Genomic DNA, 18,402 nt, shown 5'->3' on the forward strand with positions numbered 1-18,402 from the left:
TATTTGGGCCAGCAAACATGTATAACCCGCTTAGTGATACATGGATCACTCTGATTCTTGACCAAACTTGAGACAGTCGAGGATTAGAAGAAAAAAATATATACATCATATATATATATAGATAGATAGATATAGCTTTAATTTTATATCTCATACAAGATTTGCTGTGGTTCAGTTTGAGTTTTGAGTGAAGGTTTGGATCAATTTTTATTTTGTGCATACCTCCTATTCCTACTTTATTTTGTCCTAAAAATGATGAAGAAAAGAAGGGAAAGAAAACAAAAGAAAGATGGTGCATATTCAGATGAACTGGCTGCTACAATAGCTTGACACACAACTGCATAAGAACAGCTCATGTAGTTCTAATATGGGATTCATAACTAACTCCCAGATTTAAAAGAGGTCACATACCACATGGCAGATTTCTTGTAGAACAATCTTGATAATTTATTCATCAAGATGGTATCTATGAGGATCTGACTATGGGGAGGAGAAGTGGAGATGTACAGAACAGAATGTGGAAAGGTACAGTAGAATTATAATGTGCACAGTACTTAGCGCAGAAAGTATTAGAAAATGTAATTAGGAGACAGCTAAAGATGAAAAATGAGAATCCAGAGAACATGTGAAATAGACTAAAAGGGGAAAGCAGTAGGATAACATCATCTCTAGTGAAAGACAGTACTGGGGGGAAAGCGTGGAGAGCAAAGGGGGCCAAAAAGTATCAATCTATGGAGCTTGGAAAAGACAGTTTTCAGAAAAGGAGCTAGAACATTATGATTGAGGGACCATCCAGCAAAGTAATACAGGGAGGTGGGGAGAGGGTAATGTGCAGTTCAGGTGAAAAGTCAGGGGGCAAATATGTGGGGAGAAGGTTGATAGTATAAACACTGGAGGAGAAAGGACGCTGCGACACTGAAGTTATATTGTAGAATGAAAATACAGGAGGAGATGAATGGTATGATCAAAAATATAAATAAGATGGCAGATATGTTTGAAAATGGATTGAAGAATGTATAAGCCTGTCACACTGTCTAGAGTGGCTCAGAACCGAGACTTCCAACCTCAGAGCAGAGACTCCAACTGGTGGTATGTTCTGTAATTAGGTTTCACCAAGCCAGTAACAAATGTGAACTCCCAAAGTACTACAGTAACCTTATAATGGAATCATAGACAGTCCCCTTAGACACTCCAGTCTATCTTGCCACTCAGGCAAGCTGGACTATGTGATAAGTCACCACTTATACCAAAAAATCACAAAATATTCAGGTTACACCCAGTCCCAAGAGACCAGTCACTCACCCAGGTGGATTTGCAACCTACATCTCTCACCAAAGACAATACTGGTAGCGAATTCCATAGTAAACTAAAGATTATTAGCTAAGAAAAAGGAATGCAAGCTATTGCGAGGTTAAAGCAGGTAAAAATATGTGTACAGGTGAGTCTCAGTCTATAATTTCAAAAGTGGGAGCCGCGATTGGCCGGACCTGCGGACGGGGCAGGTAAACACACCAGCCCGGCCCGCCAGGGGCTTTCCCTACACAAGCGGAGATCCCTGTTTGAGAAACCCTGGTGTAGTTATCTGCCAGTTTTCCAAAAAGTCTTTAGAGCTACCCAGAGTAAATTTGGGGAGCTCCGTCTTCTTTTTCGGTTATTCTGCCATGCTAGGCTCCAAACAGTCCACAGATTAAGCATTTTTCCTTGTGTCCATATTTATAGCTTCTTCTCACAGAAACCAAGCTGATCAGACAGTCCTCACGTCCTTTCTTTTATGATGGGGAGAGAGTAATGCACTTAGAGACTTTGAACTTTGATTTCATACACAATGACCATTAGCTTTCCATGTGCAGAAATTAGCACTTTCCTGTTAAAATTCTTCATTTGCAAAACACAAGGCTTCTTTCTTGTTTGATGGGTTCCTTAGTTACAGGGGTATATACAATGCAAATGTTTGCTTTTACATTATAACTGGGTGCAGATAAGTGAAAACAATGCTTCCAACATCTGACCAGGTGTTCATGGCGTTTAAACTCTAAATACATTCTTACACATTTTAACATCTACTTTGAACTACTCTAACACAAGTGAGTAGGTCTGGCTTCCAGCTCTGTGTTTGTCAGTTCTTAGCTGATGCCTGCAGCCTTGATCAGAGCTGGCACTTGGCTTACCAGCATCACAAACCCAATTATTGCATTGGGGCCACAGGAAGATGGGCAATGAAATGCTGAGAGAAATGAGGATAGAGATAGAAAGGAGGATGAGTTACAGGATATTGAAAACAGCTGGTAAAATATTGGAGGAGACAATGTCAGAAGCACAACTGATAATAGAGACACTGAAAATACCATGCTACTGCAGAAGCAATATAGGAAAATATTGTAAGAGCTGGGTAATGGTATTTTGGCTTTATTGTACTTTCTTCAGTTTTAGAGGGGTAGCCATGTTAGTCTGTATCCACAAAAACAATGAGGAGTCCGGTGGCACCTTAAAGACTAACAGATTTGTTTGGGCATAAGCTTTCATGCGGAAAAAACCCACTTCTTCAGATGAATGGAGTGAAAATTACAGCTACAGACATAAATGTGTTAGTCTTTAAGGTGCCATCAAACTCCTCGTTGTTTTTCTTCAGTTTGTATTTGGTTTTTACATGGTTCTAAGGACAAGGGGTCTTCTTAAAAACAGGGCATGAGGGAAGAGGAAAAAGTGGCATGACAATAACAGCCAAGGGGTTAATCCTACAACCCTTATGTGACAGAGGCCTGATCTCCCATTGAAGTCTATGGGGATCTTTTCATTGACTTCATTCATCCTGACTCACTCAAGTAATTTCACTGCCCTTGGTGGGAGTACTGCATGCAGGATGAGGCATCCACAGCTGGATTTTTCCCTCTGCAGTAACCAGGGACACTCAGTCTACAAGACCTTGAGGGACTACTTATTTACTCACTCATTCTTTAGTCATTCATCAAGCATAATAACTTCTGTTGGCAATTAGCTTGCAGAATGAGTGATTTTGGCAAATGCTTGAATACAGAACTGCACAACTTACTCTCAAAGGAAACAGCAACAGATGTATTATTAGAAAGTGCTCTAATGCCCACGTGTTGTGTGAGATTTTTTAAACGAAACTGAAAACACTAGAAATGTGTCTGCTTTTCATTTTCTAATAAAAAATTGTTCTAGATTTGTCAGAAATGTACAAAATGCACGAAGTTTTCCCTCAAAAGTGCGCTGTTTTCATTGAAGAACTATGTGCTTTTATGCCCAATAAAGGAAACTAGCCCCTTTCCATCAAACAGGATTTGTAACAAAAGTTGCAGAATTGTTTCCTATTTGATTTTCTTGGGTCCATGCTCAAGAGAGTGCAAATAGAAATAAGACAGGGAAGTTCTTAGGGTAAATCCATATGTCCAGTCAAGCAAGGATAATTTAAACATACCCTAGGTCCCTGTAGCCCAAGTGGATTGTCCTCCTCTCACCTGTGAGGTAATGCTGGACTGGACTACGGAGTGCAGAAGCTGACACAAGCATAGACATGTTAGTGAACAGCAGCATCCCCCATTTCTGGGGAGCACATTGCATCAAGGCTTCAGACTGCAGTGGCCACGCATTGTTGGATATTCCAGCAGAGGGAGCAGTAGAATACAGGCTTCTGGTAAATCAAGATGAGGATAGTGATATGTCTCCAGGCTGATCCAAATGTCATACTACACCAGGGAGGGAGATCTCAGCAGGCTATATGTCTAAATGTGAGCCAGTGGACTGCTCCAACTAGTTCTTGCTGCCTAAAACCCTGGAAGTCAAGCACAGTTATTTGCTTCTTACATAGTCCTTGATTACTTGCTCCTTACACGGTCTGGAGGAGGAGTGAGAAGCAAGCACACTCATAATTATGCCTCCTGGTGGGGACCTCTCATCTCAAACTAGGAACCCTAACATCACAGTTTGTCAGGAGCTACAGGGCTTTCCATCATTCAACCTCTGCAGCAGCAGTCTGCACAGGTCCAGGTCACTTTTGTATAGGAACAAGGGGAAAACCACTATCAGAATTCCCAGTAGTTCACACACCTGCATGGCTGCAGGCAAGCACAGAAACAGCCTCAGGTGTCAAACACAGGATGAGAAATCTCACAACAGGAAGCTAAAAAAACTTTAGTGCCATGACAATGGTGTCCAGGGATCGTGACAGTTTCCAGGGGCATCCAGGATTGCAAGGCACCATGTTACCACCTGCCCTTAGCATAGGAAAGCCTTATATGTGCCTGCCATGTGTCAGTTCCTGGTCCACTGGACAGTCACAGAATTCACAGATTCGAAGCTCCCAAAACAAGAGTACCCCACCCCAGCTTACCAGTTACACCTTAGATCACTGCTACGCTTAAGACACAGCACTTAGATATGTTTATAGTGAAAACAAGAAAAGGTTATTTAGGAAAGTGTAGAGATTCAAATGATAGCAAGTAGAAATATTGGAAACAAATGGTTATATATAAAATAAAATCATAACACGCTTTCTAGAACCTAGACTTATTTAACTAGTTACTTTCATCTCTTGTATAGCGAAGTGCACCCCACAGTCCTTTCAGTGCTTTTCAGCCAGGCTTTGCTGTGATCTTCAATTCATGTGACAAGTCATGTTGTCATCTTGCCTCCTTGGTGAAAGATTTTGGGTGTCTCTTGGTACCTCAGTTATGCCCCCCCAAACCCTAACTTTCACTCATAAACAGGTCACACACCACTTGTTACTTTTTACTGGATGCCTCTTTCTTGTTGATTTTACAATCTCAAGAGCATTTGGCTCAGACTGTAGGTAGGCTGCCACTGTGAAGGAGTACAATACACAATACATATAAGACCATCCAAAGCGAGATAAGCATCTCTTCCCTACTGCCTGACAGGACCATGTTTATCACCTTCTGGTAACCTGCCTTAATTCACATACCTTAAGAACATAATGTTCAGTGAAGATATGTAATTCCTTCAATATTATCCATACATACATTTTGCAGTGATTATGATGACCAGTGGGCTACTGGCTCTTTCTAGAGACCTCACATGCCACCTTTTGATAAATTGTGTTTATCTGCCCCATCTGCAGGTCTGGCCGATTGCTGCTCCCACTGGCCACGGTTTGCCACTGCAGCTCAATGGGAGCTGCTAGAACCGGCAGCCAGTATATCCCTCAGCCTACGCCACTTCCAGCAGCCCCCATTGGCCCGGAGCAGTGAAACACGGCCGGACCTGAGGACGGGGCAGGTAAACAAACCAGCCCGGCCCACCAGGGGCTTTCCCTACACAAGCGGCGGCACCAGTTTGAGAAACACTGCCTAGCACAATTGGATCCGGATCGATGACTGAGTCTCCTAAGTGCTCCAGTAATAGTACAAGAGTAATGGAACATGGTGGAGGCCACAAAAAAGTTTGATCTATTCACTTGCTGAGCAAAGTGTATGAGCAATGTACCCACTTGTTAATATGTGCATCCAATTAGCATACAGAATATTCTGTAAGAACTATGAGCTAAATTCTGCTCAGTTACATTTGTATGCCAGAAGCAACTAGAGTGTGATAGGTACTGTCCACACAAACACACAGGAAGACATAGTCCCTGTCATGGAAGAAATTATCTTGATGTGAAGACAAAGAAATTCCATTGATTTCAATGGATTTCCCCAAGTTTTACACATAAATGTCCCATTGTTATGGCCAAGGCACTGAGCTTCAAAGCTTCTTGATGAAATAGCAGGTAGTTGTACAGTAGAACCACAGAGTTACAAACACCTCTGGAATGGAGGTTGTTCATAACTCTGAAATGTTTGTAACTCTGAACAAAATGTAATGGTTGTTCTTTCAAAAGTTTACAACTGAACATTGACTTAATACAGCTTTGAAACTTTACTATGCAGAAGAAAAATGCTACTTTTAACCATCTTAATTAAAATGAAACAAGCACAGAAAGTTTCTTTACCTTATCAAATCTTTTATTAAAACTTTTCTTTTATTTAGTAGTTTACATTTAACACAATACTGTACTGTATTTGCTTTTTTTTTTTTTGTCTCCGCTGCTGCCTGATTGCATACTTCCGGTTCCAAATGGTAAGTTCATAACTCTGGTATTTGTAACTCTGAGGTGCTACTGTACTTTGAAGTTGCAGCTCAGGCTGGAGCTGGGACCCTGAAGCCCACCTCTCCCTAGGATTCTGGGCTAGCACCCATTAACAATTGATATTACCCCATAGCTAATCTCATTAAAAACACTGTGTGTGGCGGGGTGGGATAGAGTCTGAATTTGAATCAATGTCAAATTCTTAAAGGAAATATGAGTTACATTTTTTATCATTCCTTCGCCTCTTTCTAATGGAATCCACCAAAAACATGTAGTGAATTACAGCAAGCTATTCCTCTGCACACTCTGCTACTAAAACTCCCCAAATCAGGTTTTTTATTATGAATAAACCCAGAGAAGCTTGACTAATTTAAGTGCACCAGCCTTATAGAAATTCAGAGTTCATCAAATCCTGCTTTGTGTGTGTTGCTGCAGTATTGCCTGCAGTATATTTTGGAAAGTAGTCAGTCAGAGTTCCCAGGAAAAACTGTAAGTGAAATCCAGTTCTGGGTCCACATGGGCTTCAATGTCCAGAGACACTTGGTATAAAGCCATAGAGGCCCATAGCACAAAGGCTGCCAAGAGTAAATTCCAGGGGATCATCACAGTTCAAAAAACTGACTGGTGCCAAACTAGTAGGGGGCATGACTAAGGCAGTTAAAGGGATGTGTTGATTCAACACATCACTTTAGCAAGCTGCAACATCCATGATGATGGGAATTGAAAACTCTGAGAGAAGAGAGGTAACAACACTGACTGCCTCCCACAGAGTGAAAACCTCGCCTTCCCCACAACCCTGCCAACAATATAAGGAGAGACTGGTGCAAGGAAATGTAAAATAATCCTTCCTACACTAGTTTCAGTTAATCTGCTTTTGGCGCTATCAGCAAGATGTGAAAATGAAGCTTGCAACATCAAAATAACAGTCTACTTGGCCACTGTAAAATCATGCAATCAGAAAAGTTTAAGGCAGATGCACTGTCAAGGTGTTTTCACAGTTCAAAAAAATATTTTGGTTAATTTATTTTAAACTAAAAATAACCACTTGGAAGCTGGAATCAAATAGTTCATTTCTGAAATTGAAATTTAACAAGCATCTCTCTATATCCTGTGGGCACACAGAGAGAAAATTTTACATTGTAAGCATTATGTTGACTTGGAAGGTGTCAACATTTTATACCTATCAATCTCCACAGTGTTCCTTTTCCACCAGCTGAACTTTGCAAACAATGTCATATTGGTGAGATCATTATTCTTCACCTCTTCTTGCTTGAAAAATATAAAGTTCTTCAGAATTGCCATTAAAAAAGTTTGGAGATGGCCATACTCAGCTGAATCTACATACAGCAAATCTACGGCAAAGTGTTGAACCACTTCCAAGGCACCCACAAATGGTCAACAGACAGGTTAATGTGGAAACTTTAAGAAGAGAAACTAGTTCAAATACATCTATTTGAGAAAAGTGAGATTTAAATTGATCCTTCCCTCTCCTTGCCAGAGTACAGAACCACTAGAGCTTGAGTTTATGATATTTAGGTCTTTATTTCAGAACGAAACCTATTATCTACAGCAGTGTTTCCCAAACTGGGGCGCTGTTTGTTCAGGGAAAGCCCCTGGCGGGCTGCGCCGGTTTGTTTACCTGCTGCATCCGCAGGTTCAGCCGATCATGGCTTTCACTGGCCGCGGTTCGCTGCTCCAGGCCAATGGGAGCTGCTGGAAGCCAGTACGTCCCTCAACCCGCGCTGCTTCCAGGAGCTCCCATTGGCCTGGAGCAGCAGTGGGAGCCACGATCGGCCAAACCTGCGGACACGGCAGGTAAACAAACCGGCCCGGCCCGCCACGGGCTTACTCTACACAAGCGGTATCCCAAGTTTGGTAAACACTGATCTACAGTACCAAATGCACCATTGTTCAGCGGTGTAAGCTCAGGAATTGTGGTAGTTCTTTCTATTTCACAATTACTGTTTCTCCTTAGCACAGTAAGTCACAAGTTGGAAGATGGAACTTGGAGATATGTGTACATGTGGAGACAAAAAAAAGAAGCCTGCCCACAAGAAGGTAAAATGGCGTAGAGGAAGGTATATAGGTATTTATATAATATAACACACAATGGATAGTAATCAAGAATAGGAGACTATGTCCCAGGATAGCCAATGTGTCTGCTACCATTACAAGTATGTGCTAGAAGGCAACAGTACCAACATGTAAACTGCTCCTAGGCAGAGGATCAGTAAATGACACTTAGCAGTGTATTCTAGTAGTGTCCTGCTACAAGCAGCACTGCCTTGCAATAGCAGGATGCCTCTGGTACTGGAAGTTTGACTAGCAACATGTCAGTACTTCCCCACTGCACCAGCTGCCTGCAGTAAGTAGGACTGAGCCCTATGTGTTTGTACTGCAAGCCACATAAAAGGAAAAGGTGTTTCAACAAAGCAAAAGACATTACAGTCATTAACACAAATAGGAAAAGCTCACCCAACTAGTCCCTTAGATTTCTTGTGGAGGATAAATTACCTTCTGTGAAAGGCGTATTCTAGAGCTGTAAATATTCTTACTACTTACCCATGTTTTGCACCAAAATTAGGAACAACCCACATAGGAACCTTATTTGTACGCAGGACTAGGATGCTATAGTGGTTCAGTGTCTGCCTCCAAGCTTGTCCTTTAAGTTTGTGGTACCAGCAACTATTTTCTAAATAGCCCCTATAACACTGGCCAGTCTTGGGGAATTTTAGTCCAGTTGAGAACTGGCAAATTTCTCATTATTTGAGAGTGTTTACTAGGCAGGAGGTGGGGATTGTGGCCTGAGAGTTGAGGAGGAGAGAATGGTCAGGACACCTGTATTTAGGGTGGGTGTGTGTGCGCGCACACGTGTGTGTGTATGTGTGCGTGTTTCCTTCCTCTGAAAACCATAACCCTGAATATTTTGAATTTAATTACAAGGATAATAGGATATGATCAAAGGACAAGGTTGTGGACAACACCAGCAGCTTCCATCATTTAATAGGTGGCAGAATTTGACATATTCTGAGTTTTGCTGTTTCCAACAATATTAAAAATGCACAAATTGACAGCGATTATTTTATGATTGGTCCAGCTGTGGCCAGGTCACTGTTGCTGCATAAGCTCCTGCTATGTTCCAAAAGGCAATGGGAGCAGGAGACCACTTGGGACAGCTGATCTGGGAAGTCTGTGGATAGGCAAAGTGAGTGCTTCCCAGTAGGGAATGGGCTGCTCTTCAAAGTTGCCTACCCAGGTTGCACTGCTCCTCCCATTGCTAGAGAGTTGTGAAGACAGTAAGATGCAAATGTGCAGGCAACACGGACAGTATGAAAATAAACAAATGCAAGAAAAAAGCAATTCTAAAGTGTATAACAGAGCTGGCCAGAAAAGGGAACTTCCTTTTCAAGGGAAATTTTAGGTTGTTGCATCATAATGAATCAGCATCACTGCAGAATTTTCAGTGAAATAAAACAATCCATTTTGATGCCCTCTGGCCAGACAGCTGGGCAGGCTACCGGACCATCAGCCATCTGGACAACTGGGAGGCTGGTCGGCAGCAAGATAGCTGGACAGCCGGGTGACCAGGCAGTAGGGTAACCTGCCTGCCAGCCAGCAAGCTGTTCAAGCAGCCAGGGAGCTGTCCAATGGCAAGCTAGCTGTCTTACTATGCAGCCAGTGACTCAACAAGCCAGTGAGGGATCTGTCAAGCAACGAACCAGCCAGGCAAGAGAGGAGAGGGCAGCAGGCTAATTAGGCTACCTGCCTGCCTCTCCATCTGCAGGTGGGCAGCCTGGCAGATGAGCTGGCAGGAAACTAGGCAGACAGACCAGCCTTCTATGATTACACTGAAAGTGTTGATGGAATCCGTGTATTCCCATTGCATCCATTCAAGTTTGTCTACTCAGCATTTTCCAATGGAAAACTGTTCAACTTAAATTATTTTTACTAGCTCCAAATGTAAATGTCACTCCCTTGTTCCACCTACGTGCCCTTGATCATGTCACCATTGTAAGCGTCAAAGTCTTGTATGAACACCACTGCATGTAAGATCATAGCTTGACCAAAGATGCAAGTATATTTAGAATACACACAGAGAACACAAAAATGTCTGGAGAGATTTTCCTGAAACTTTGCAAAATTTTCCACCCATGGACTGTGACCTAGCATACAAAACTTCAACTAAAAAGGAATTTGTTACAAACAATTAAAAAGAAGCATTTAAAATAGATACTGCATTTCAACTTAGCTGAAAATCAGTTGCTTCTGCTGAAACACTGGGGACTAGTTTTCAGTGGTATTTTTAAGAGAAACTTGCCATTTTGTACTTACTTGTGTAGGACTCTTGACATAAGTTCCATCTTTCCCTCAGTAGCTTGGAAGGTTTTTCTTGTAGCTGATTTCTGAGGCCTCACAAATAGCCTTGTAAACTTTACTGGTGCCTTTGAGTCTCCATTAATTATCCAATATGTCAGTGGGAGAATCCTGAACTTACTTGCTATTTCTTCTAGTCATGAGGGAGTCTAATACACTGTTGAAAAGAATAATAATAAAGAAGTCAAAGCCAGTCATATGAATGATCCAGTGTCTAGCCTGGAACTTTGATGAGATGGTGATTTGTATTGTGCCTTTAAGCCCATCTTTTTACGCATAGATCCAAAACAGCTTATCCTCTGTACTAATGGCCCCCTTTGGGGCTGTCTTAGTATAAAGAGGTTGATTTTACGCTATCAGTAATAATGTGGGATTCAGGAATGGAGCAGATGTAGTGATTAGAATTCACTACATGAGAATACACATAAGTGATTAGAGGAGGGGTGAAGCATCTCAAATGATTAAGCTCTAGACACCGGCATGTTTGCTACACCTTTATCTGCTCTCTGATAAACCTGACCAATCAGATTATCTAGATTCACTCTGTGTTGTTCTGTGATGTGTATTCTTCACTGCAGCAAAAATCCAGCATCTTCCATTCCTTATCAGACTACTTATATTTCCAGGCATTCGTCTTTACAGTGTCTTCTCCATCATCAAATCTTAGGAACAAAGAAAATTGATCCAAAGGTAATTCCTTTGCTATTACACCAAATAGAATCTGTGTCAGCCTATCCACTGAATGGCTGATATTTAGCCACTGATATATTCTGACTTTCTTTAAAAAAACAACAAACAACTTCAACCTCTGCAAAATCTGTCTAATATTTTAAAAGTTGTATACTCTTTATCGATAAACTTGACACAGCACCCATCAGCTTTCTGGTCTAAAGGACTCAAAATGCAGTGTGCTGTGAGATGTTCAGTGATCAGTTGTCACTTCATGGCAACAACATTGATTATATGGAAAAGAAAATAGCAACATCAGTCATTTGCTATAAAAGTAAAAACTTTCCCTTGCTTTATAAAGAAATGTCTTAGCTTTCTCTAGGAACTTGAGGTGTTTTGTGTTAGTGTCCAGTGACACATGAGAGGGCAATAGGTCATGGACCTATAAAACTCAAGAAAACTAAAGAGTTTGTGTATTTTATGAGCTATCAGCTAGTTCCTATACTTCACACAAACACGTATTTTTGTTAGTGTCAGGGTGCACAAGCACTAAGTGCACATTGTTAATAGCCTGCATGGAAAACGTTTCCATTTCTCATTTATGGAAGTAAACTAGCTTATTTCAACTAAAATGAAGCTGAATGTTTAACTCTTCCACTGATTCTTGTCAGCTCACTGGTATGATTTTTTTCCCCTAGCAAATACATAGCATTCCATAAATATTGATTCAGTTTTAACTTATTTGACACACAGCATAAGCATAAGTACCAGCAGGGTCATAAATTTCCTAAAGCTGTGTTTTCTACTTCAGATGTCAAATTATCTATGTTTTTTCTTAGATCTTTACTTATTATTGATAGTGAATATTTTAAACTACAGAGGGTAGTAAAGGCTTAAATTCCAAACTCTGCTCTATATTTCTTCCTTCCAAAAATCTGTCAGTTTTAAAGCATGAGTGAGGGATCTGCTTGTCAATAGAAAAGCCAGACAAATTCTGGCCTGAGATATACAAATCTGCAAGCCTCACTGTGAACCACCCACTTAATGACATCTTATTAGCCCCTGTCAAGTGCACAAGAGGTTATGCCAAACTGACAGATCATACAGACTTATTCTAGAATGGATGTAAATATAAAAAGCAGTTGATCACACCTGTTATAATTAAATCACCAGATATTCTGGAAGCAAATAAAATAAAATTGCCCAGTAAAACCATGTCACTCTATTGAATTTGATAATGGCTATTCCTTCACAAAGCATTTATTGAAGAGGATGCAATTAGGCTCAAATTATTATTATTTCAGCAATCTTCAAGCTCCAACAAAGGGAAAAAGTGGATTTTTTTAAAAGCAGGAAATGGAGAAAAGGATAAGTATCAGGGCTGACAAACTTGTGCCTTGTCAGCTGATTACTTTTCATCATAAACTGAAAGGATTACAGGGACCAGCCATTTGAGAGTCTGTCCTCCTTCATTCCCCGTGCCAGTTAAAATTAAGCAAGCCAGGTATTTGGCATTATTCTCTAGCACTGCAGTAGTTGGCAATGGGGAGAGGTAAGATGGGATTTTCAAAAGCACTCACCCATGGCCTAACTCTGTTAACTGACTTCATTGAGCTAAGTCAATGGTGAAGGGTTTTGATCACCCCACCCATACTGTATATAATTCCTAGGTTTCTTCAGTGCAGACAAACATGGAATCAGTTATGCTTATTGCCCACACCTAGGCTGATTGACAATTAACTAAGGAACCGTAAAATGTATAGCAGCCTGATCCAGACCATGGAGTTTAATGTGAGCTTTGGGGGTTCAGCAGCTCGCAGGATCGGGTCCTTTGTGTAGTACTTTTAATTTACATCATGAAAGCTGCAAATTTTAAAAAATGTAAATAGTGAAATTTCCCCCATTATCTTTTTTCTCATTCCTGGGAACTGCTTCGGCAATATACTTCTCACCATGCCAGTTTCATATTGTGATTTTCTGTGCTACACATGAAAATTTTGATTTGCAGTACTGCAGGTGAATCTGTTAGCAGCAGAAAGTAAAGTGTCTCTTGATACCATTACCTTTTACACCAGGACTATTCAATAACTGCATGCTGCTTCTGCAAGTCTAAGTAGTGTTCTTGCTACCCTAGTACAGCCAGATTCTTTTGTTCAGGTGCAAAGGGTGAAATAAACACAAAATACCATCTACTTCATTGCTTTAAACTACTGTAATCAAGTAAAAATGTTCCTCCAGTCACTAGAACATAATGGGTCTCTGGCAGCCTTCTAAAAATCTCAGCAAGAAACAAAGGTTTTTCTAGCAAATGGGATTCTTGTGCCATTATTAACATTCTATAGCAGGTTCTATTTCTACTGCACCCATTGAAGCAGAAGAAAATGAACCATCTCCTTTTTCTTTTTTCTCTTCCATAAAACAAAAACTAACTAAAGAGATGTAGTCCATAATAAAGATCTAAGTAAAACACAATATTTTATCGATTACGTGAGTGACACCACAGTAACTAAATTGAAAAGTTTTGTTCATAATCTCTGACTTGTCGAAATACAAAAACTGATTTTAAAAAAATCAATCACTCATAGTATTTGTACCATCTAATAAAGCAAAAACTCATTTCAGTATTTCTCACACATCTATACAAACTATTTTTATGGGCTATAATTTATATTGTAGTACAAACATTGATAAAGTAGGTAATATATTTGCCTTACAAATATAAAAGATTACAAATCTCAAATTGCAGTTTAATAATCTAATTAAATCTGATTTTTTTCTGTAATCATATTTTAATTTAGGACTTTTTTAAGGCAGCAAAATTACTAGTACTTCCCAGAAAACCAACTTAAAAGTAACACATCTTGTCAAATGACTTTGAGGTCTATGTCATCTTTTCTCTTTTTTGCTGTGGATAAAATGAGTGTGGAAAATCCATTATATTGGCCAAAATTATAGCAGTGGGAGCAACTGTGACTCCCCTCTGACTCCGTATGATGTGTTTTCATGCTTATGGTTGGTCAAGGAGTGAGGAGAAGTTGGAGAAGAGCCATTTTCCACAGTAACATTTCCTGGAAAATCCAGGAGAATTTCCTCATTAGCCTTGCCACCCACCATGACTGTAAAAAACTCCTCCGTGCTGTAAAATCTCCACCTGTGGGAAAGGGGTTTTGTGCAAGAAGCCCCTGGGAAGCTATGCCATTTTGGTATAGTCGTAGCTCAAGAGAATGTTCAAAGATATATGTGAAAATATTGTAGAATTTGGAACATCTGTGAAGTTCATAGATTCCAAGGCCAGAAGGGACCACTGTGATCATTTAATCTGACTTTCTGTATATCACAGACCACAGAATTTCCCCCAAATAATTCCTGTTTGATCTTGAGCATATCTTTTAGAAAAACATACATTCTTGATTTTCAAATTTTCAGTTATGGAGAATCCACCACAACCCTTGATAAATTGTTCCAGTTGTTGATTATACTCATTGTTAACAATGCATGTCTTATTTCTAGTCTGAAAAGGCAAAGCCTGCCCTGGCCAAGCTGCAATTGGAGGCTCATGCCCTGCGGCCAGTAGGAAGGGATGTCAACCTCCCTTCTGATAGGAGAATTCAGCAGAAAAGTTACTTTACTCAATCCCTCTTGCAGATTTTTTACAGGCAGGTATGATTTAGTCCCTAGTCTCTATGACCACTTGATACTTTGTCAACAGGGAGAACTTTTTGGAATGCTACTTTTCCTTTTGCCAACAAAGTTAACTATGGAAGTTGTCTGATAACTATTCTTAAAACAGCCTCTTTTGAAGCGATTTGATGTTTTCTTCTTGAAGTATTTTACTAATTATGCCTTTTAACTTTGCTCACTGAAGAGAAGATACTTAGCCAGTCAAAGAACTTATGTTGTGTCAAAAAGTATCTGCTTAGGTACCATTAGTAGGATTATATGGTAATTAGTTTCTATTGTTGATTGCCCAACAGTCTTGTCAGCTACCAATTCTTCAACCATCTGTTTGGAGATTTTTGTTTTTAGGAGAAGCTGAGTTAGGGATCTTACACATTTTCTGAACATCTTGGAGAAAGGTTCATCCTCTCTGTACTCTCCTCTCTTCCAAGGCTTCTGTGCTGCAGATCTTGCTTTTTAAAAGCGTCATGAATCAGTAAGTAAAAGAAAACCAAGATTGGATTTGAGTAATAACAGGTGCTATAATAAGCATAAAATGTGTTCAACATAGCAAAGGTTTAGGCAAATTTTTTAAATTAACTACTGTGCTAAAACTTTCTCACAAGATTTATTCACTTCAGTGGCTTGCTGTCTCATGTTTTCTTCTCCATTTATGTTTGCTTTCTGCATCAAACTGGTCATCAACTCTGTGCCATAATAAATCAGGCTGTGAAATAAGCTTGGTTGAGTAGCAAGAACATTATGATTTCTCATTTTGCAGCAGACAAATTGCCTTATGTTCAAATTCATGCTTCTCAGTAAGGCTCCCAAATACTTTCCAGACGATGGTTTTTAATATCTGATCAGGAAAATGTGTCCTAGCACTTAATTCAGACTTGCCATCAAAAACCATGAAAAGGATGTGTTTACAATAGGCTGGATCCTGAAGATATTTATTTTAGTTTTAATTCACTTTTTATTCTGGTAAAATTCATTGCAATCAACTGGAGTTTTATATGAATAAGGACTTCAGGATTTGGCCCAATGATTACCACTTGGCAGATCATCTTTCTAATCTCTATTTATACCTAGGCTATCTACAGTGACCAAATTCTCCTCTCATTTATACTAGTGGGTCTGATTGTACTGCTTGTAGTGGGCTTGCTGTGAATTTTCACTAGTCTAACAGATATCAGAATCTGATCATGTGTGAGCTATAGAATGCCAGTGATAGTGTCAGCTTACAATGGAATTTCCATACAAAACCAATGTCCTTACAGAGCTGCAACTTCAACAATATTTTATTCAGCTTGACAAATCCATATTTTATCTTGATCTTAGAGTATTTTTTGTCAAGTTGGTTAAATGTATTTTAATTAGAAAGAGAAAGGAAAAACCTGTTGGATTTAATGGACTTTTTGCCCTCATCAAAAGTCAGTTCCATTTTCAAGCTTGAAATCTGGCATGTTTTTATTCTGTGAGCAACAATCATTTTGTCTAAAAAGAAAAACAAACTGCATACTGATAGATAGACCACCCTATTCACTAATGAAAAAATGAAGCAACAAGCACAAGCAGGTTTTTAGTAGTGCTGATTGTAAAACAAAATTTCTGTTCCATGGGAAATTCTGACATTTTGAAATTTGTTTCTATTCTGAATTGGAAAATAAAGTTGAAATGACAAAAAATTCAGTGAAATGGAAATTCTCAAATATTTTTATTCAGAAGCTTAGTAATATTTTGTTTTGATAATGTCAAAATGTTTCATTTTGATAAGAGAAAAATGTTTGCTTTGATAATGTAAAATATTATAATGTTAAATATATCATATAAGATTTAAAATATTGTAAAATCTAAATTAAATCAGTTGAAATGAGAAAGTTAAAACAAAATTTTTTACTTTAGTAAAATGAAATGTTACAACATTAAAAAGAAACAAGAAAGCTGAATCAATTCATTTCAACATTCTCCCATTGAAAATTTAGTAAAAATTGAAAAGCTCCCACAAAATGGTTCAATGAAATTACATATTCCAATAAAAAGCTGTTTAATCAAGAAAAATTGACCATCTCTAGTTAACAGTTTTATAATAAATAATGCCTGATCCTCATCCCATTGAAGTCAATGACAAAATTCCTATGGGAATAGGTTTGAGTCTCTAAAGTGTCTTTAAAATCTAGTTTCCATACCAATGTGCACTTCCGTAACTAACATTCCCATAGTGGCTACTTTAATAACATTCCAGACATTGTGGATCAAGTCTGGTTCTTGTGAAGGGCATCAAACTACTTCTCTGGCACTGTATATGTATGTGAATGGAGGGAAATGGTGTACTCTGTACACATAAATGAATTCTAAAAGTGACTTTACACTTGATGAAAGGAGAAACCTTGAAACCATTCCAACAGAATATAAGCAATTCATAGTTTGGAAATCTTATTGGCAAACACTGTTCACCTTCATGCCCTGTTGCAATAATATTCTTAACTTTTCTGACTCAAATTCTACTTCCACTGGCTTCAGAGGGAGCAGGAATGGATTCTTCAACTGAGAATCCAAGCATAAAGTTAGTATTAAAATTAAATAGTGCACATATGCATTCTGGAAGTAGTAAGTTTAAAAAACACTTCCATGATTAGTATGCATTTCATACGTAACACTGAAGAAGGAACGTGCACACTTAGAAATATCAAAGTTCTGGAGACTTGAAAATAGCACATTGAGCATGTACAAGACCTTAGTCTCTTTCCTCTAGGGACATATGGATGAGCATATATTTTAACACCTTTCTGTGTGGTTATTTGAACAACTAGTCATTCAAAAACAGAGGAGATGCAGAAATCTTAAGCCCATCAAAAAAGCAAATTTTGAACCACCTCAACAGTTCTGAACTTCCACTCAGGACTTCATCCTAGGATCAATCCTAGGAGGAAAGTTTGGAGAACAAATAGTAAAATCAATTCAGCTAATGGTATAGTAGAGGAGTAAGGGTTCATTGAGATGAAAAAGCTATGGGAGCTGCATGCTATAATTTCAAGGACAATGATTGGATGCTTGGAGGAGGAAATCAGTAGTATTTAACTGGCAGTTAAAGTAAATTCTCCTTTAGCTCAATAAGTCGCCTTGAAAATTTTTGGATGCAAATGTCACTCATTAGGTTTCTTTATTAACAGGATTTCTCACAAATAAGGATAATTTTTCAATCAATGTTTACTTACTTGGTTGCTTTCCTGTGTGTGCCCTGTTAACATTTGACATTACAATGTTGACGTATTCTTGCCAGAATGAGTTTGTGCATTAGTTTGTATTTATTTTTAATGTAACCTTTATACATTAATAAACTCTGGTGCTGGTGGCAAGATGAACATTTAAGGCATTCCATTTAACTTTAAAAAATGCTGCTTAACTACATACCATGGGAAGAAAAAATATAGATATCAAGCCCCCTTTGTTTAGCTGTAATATCTTTCTACAGTTGAACCCTGTTATGTCGCCGGCCTAGGGGTTTGCCAAAAAGCGTCGAGATAACCGATGATCGAGATGAGCGGGTAAGCGGGGCCGGGCGGGCGGCAGGCGAAGCGGGGACCAGGTAAGAG

At 39.2% G+C, this 18,402-nt stretch overlaps 1 long non-coding RNA gene across 2 annotated transcripts in view; it reads right to left on the bottom strand.

The window, feature by feature from the left end:
* The window catches only part of LOC120371374, a 57,615-nt gene that overhangs the window by 20,910 nt on the left and 18,303 nt on the right, over positions 1-18,402 (bottom strand). For both annotated transcript variants that reach the window (XR_005584312.1, XR_005584313.1), the window contains exon 3: positions 10,439-10,637. This is a non-coding gene — a long non-coding RNA (uncharacterized LOC120371374). The remainder of the gene's footprint in view (positions 1-10,438; positions 10,638-18,402) is intronic.

This window comes from Mauremys reevesii, linkage group 9 (assembly GCF_016161935.1).
Source record: "Mauremys reevesii isolate NIE-2019 linkage group 9, ASM1616193v1, whole genome shotgun sequence".
In the NCBI taxonomy this organism is placed as follows: domain Eukaryota; kingdom Metazoa; phylum Chordata; order Testudines; family Geoemydidae; genus Mauremys; species Mauremys reevesii.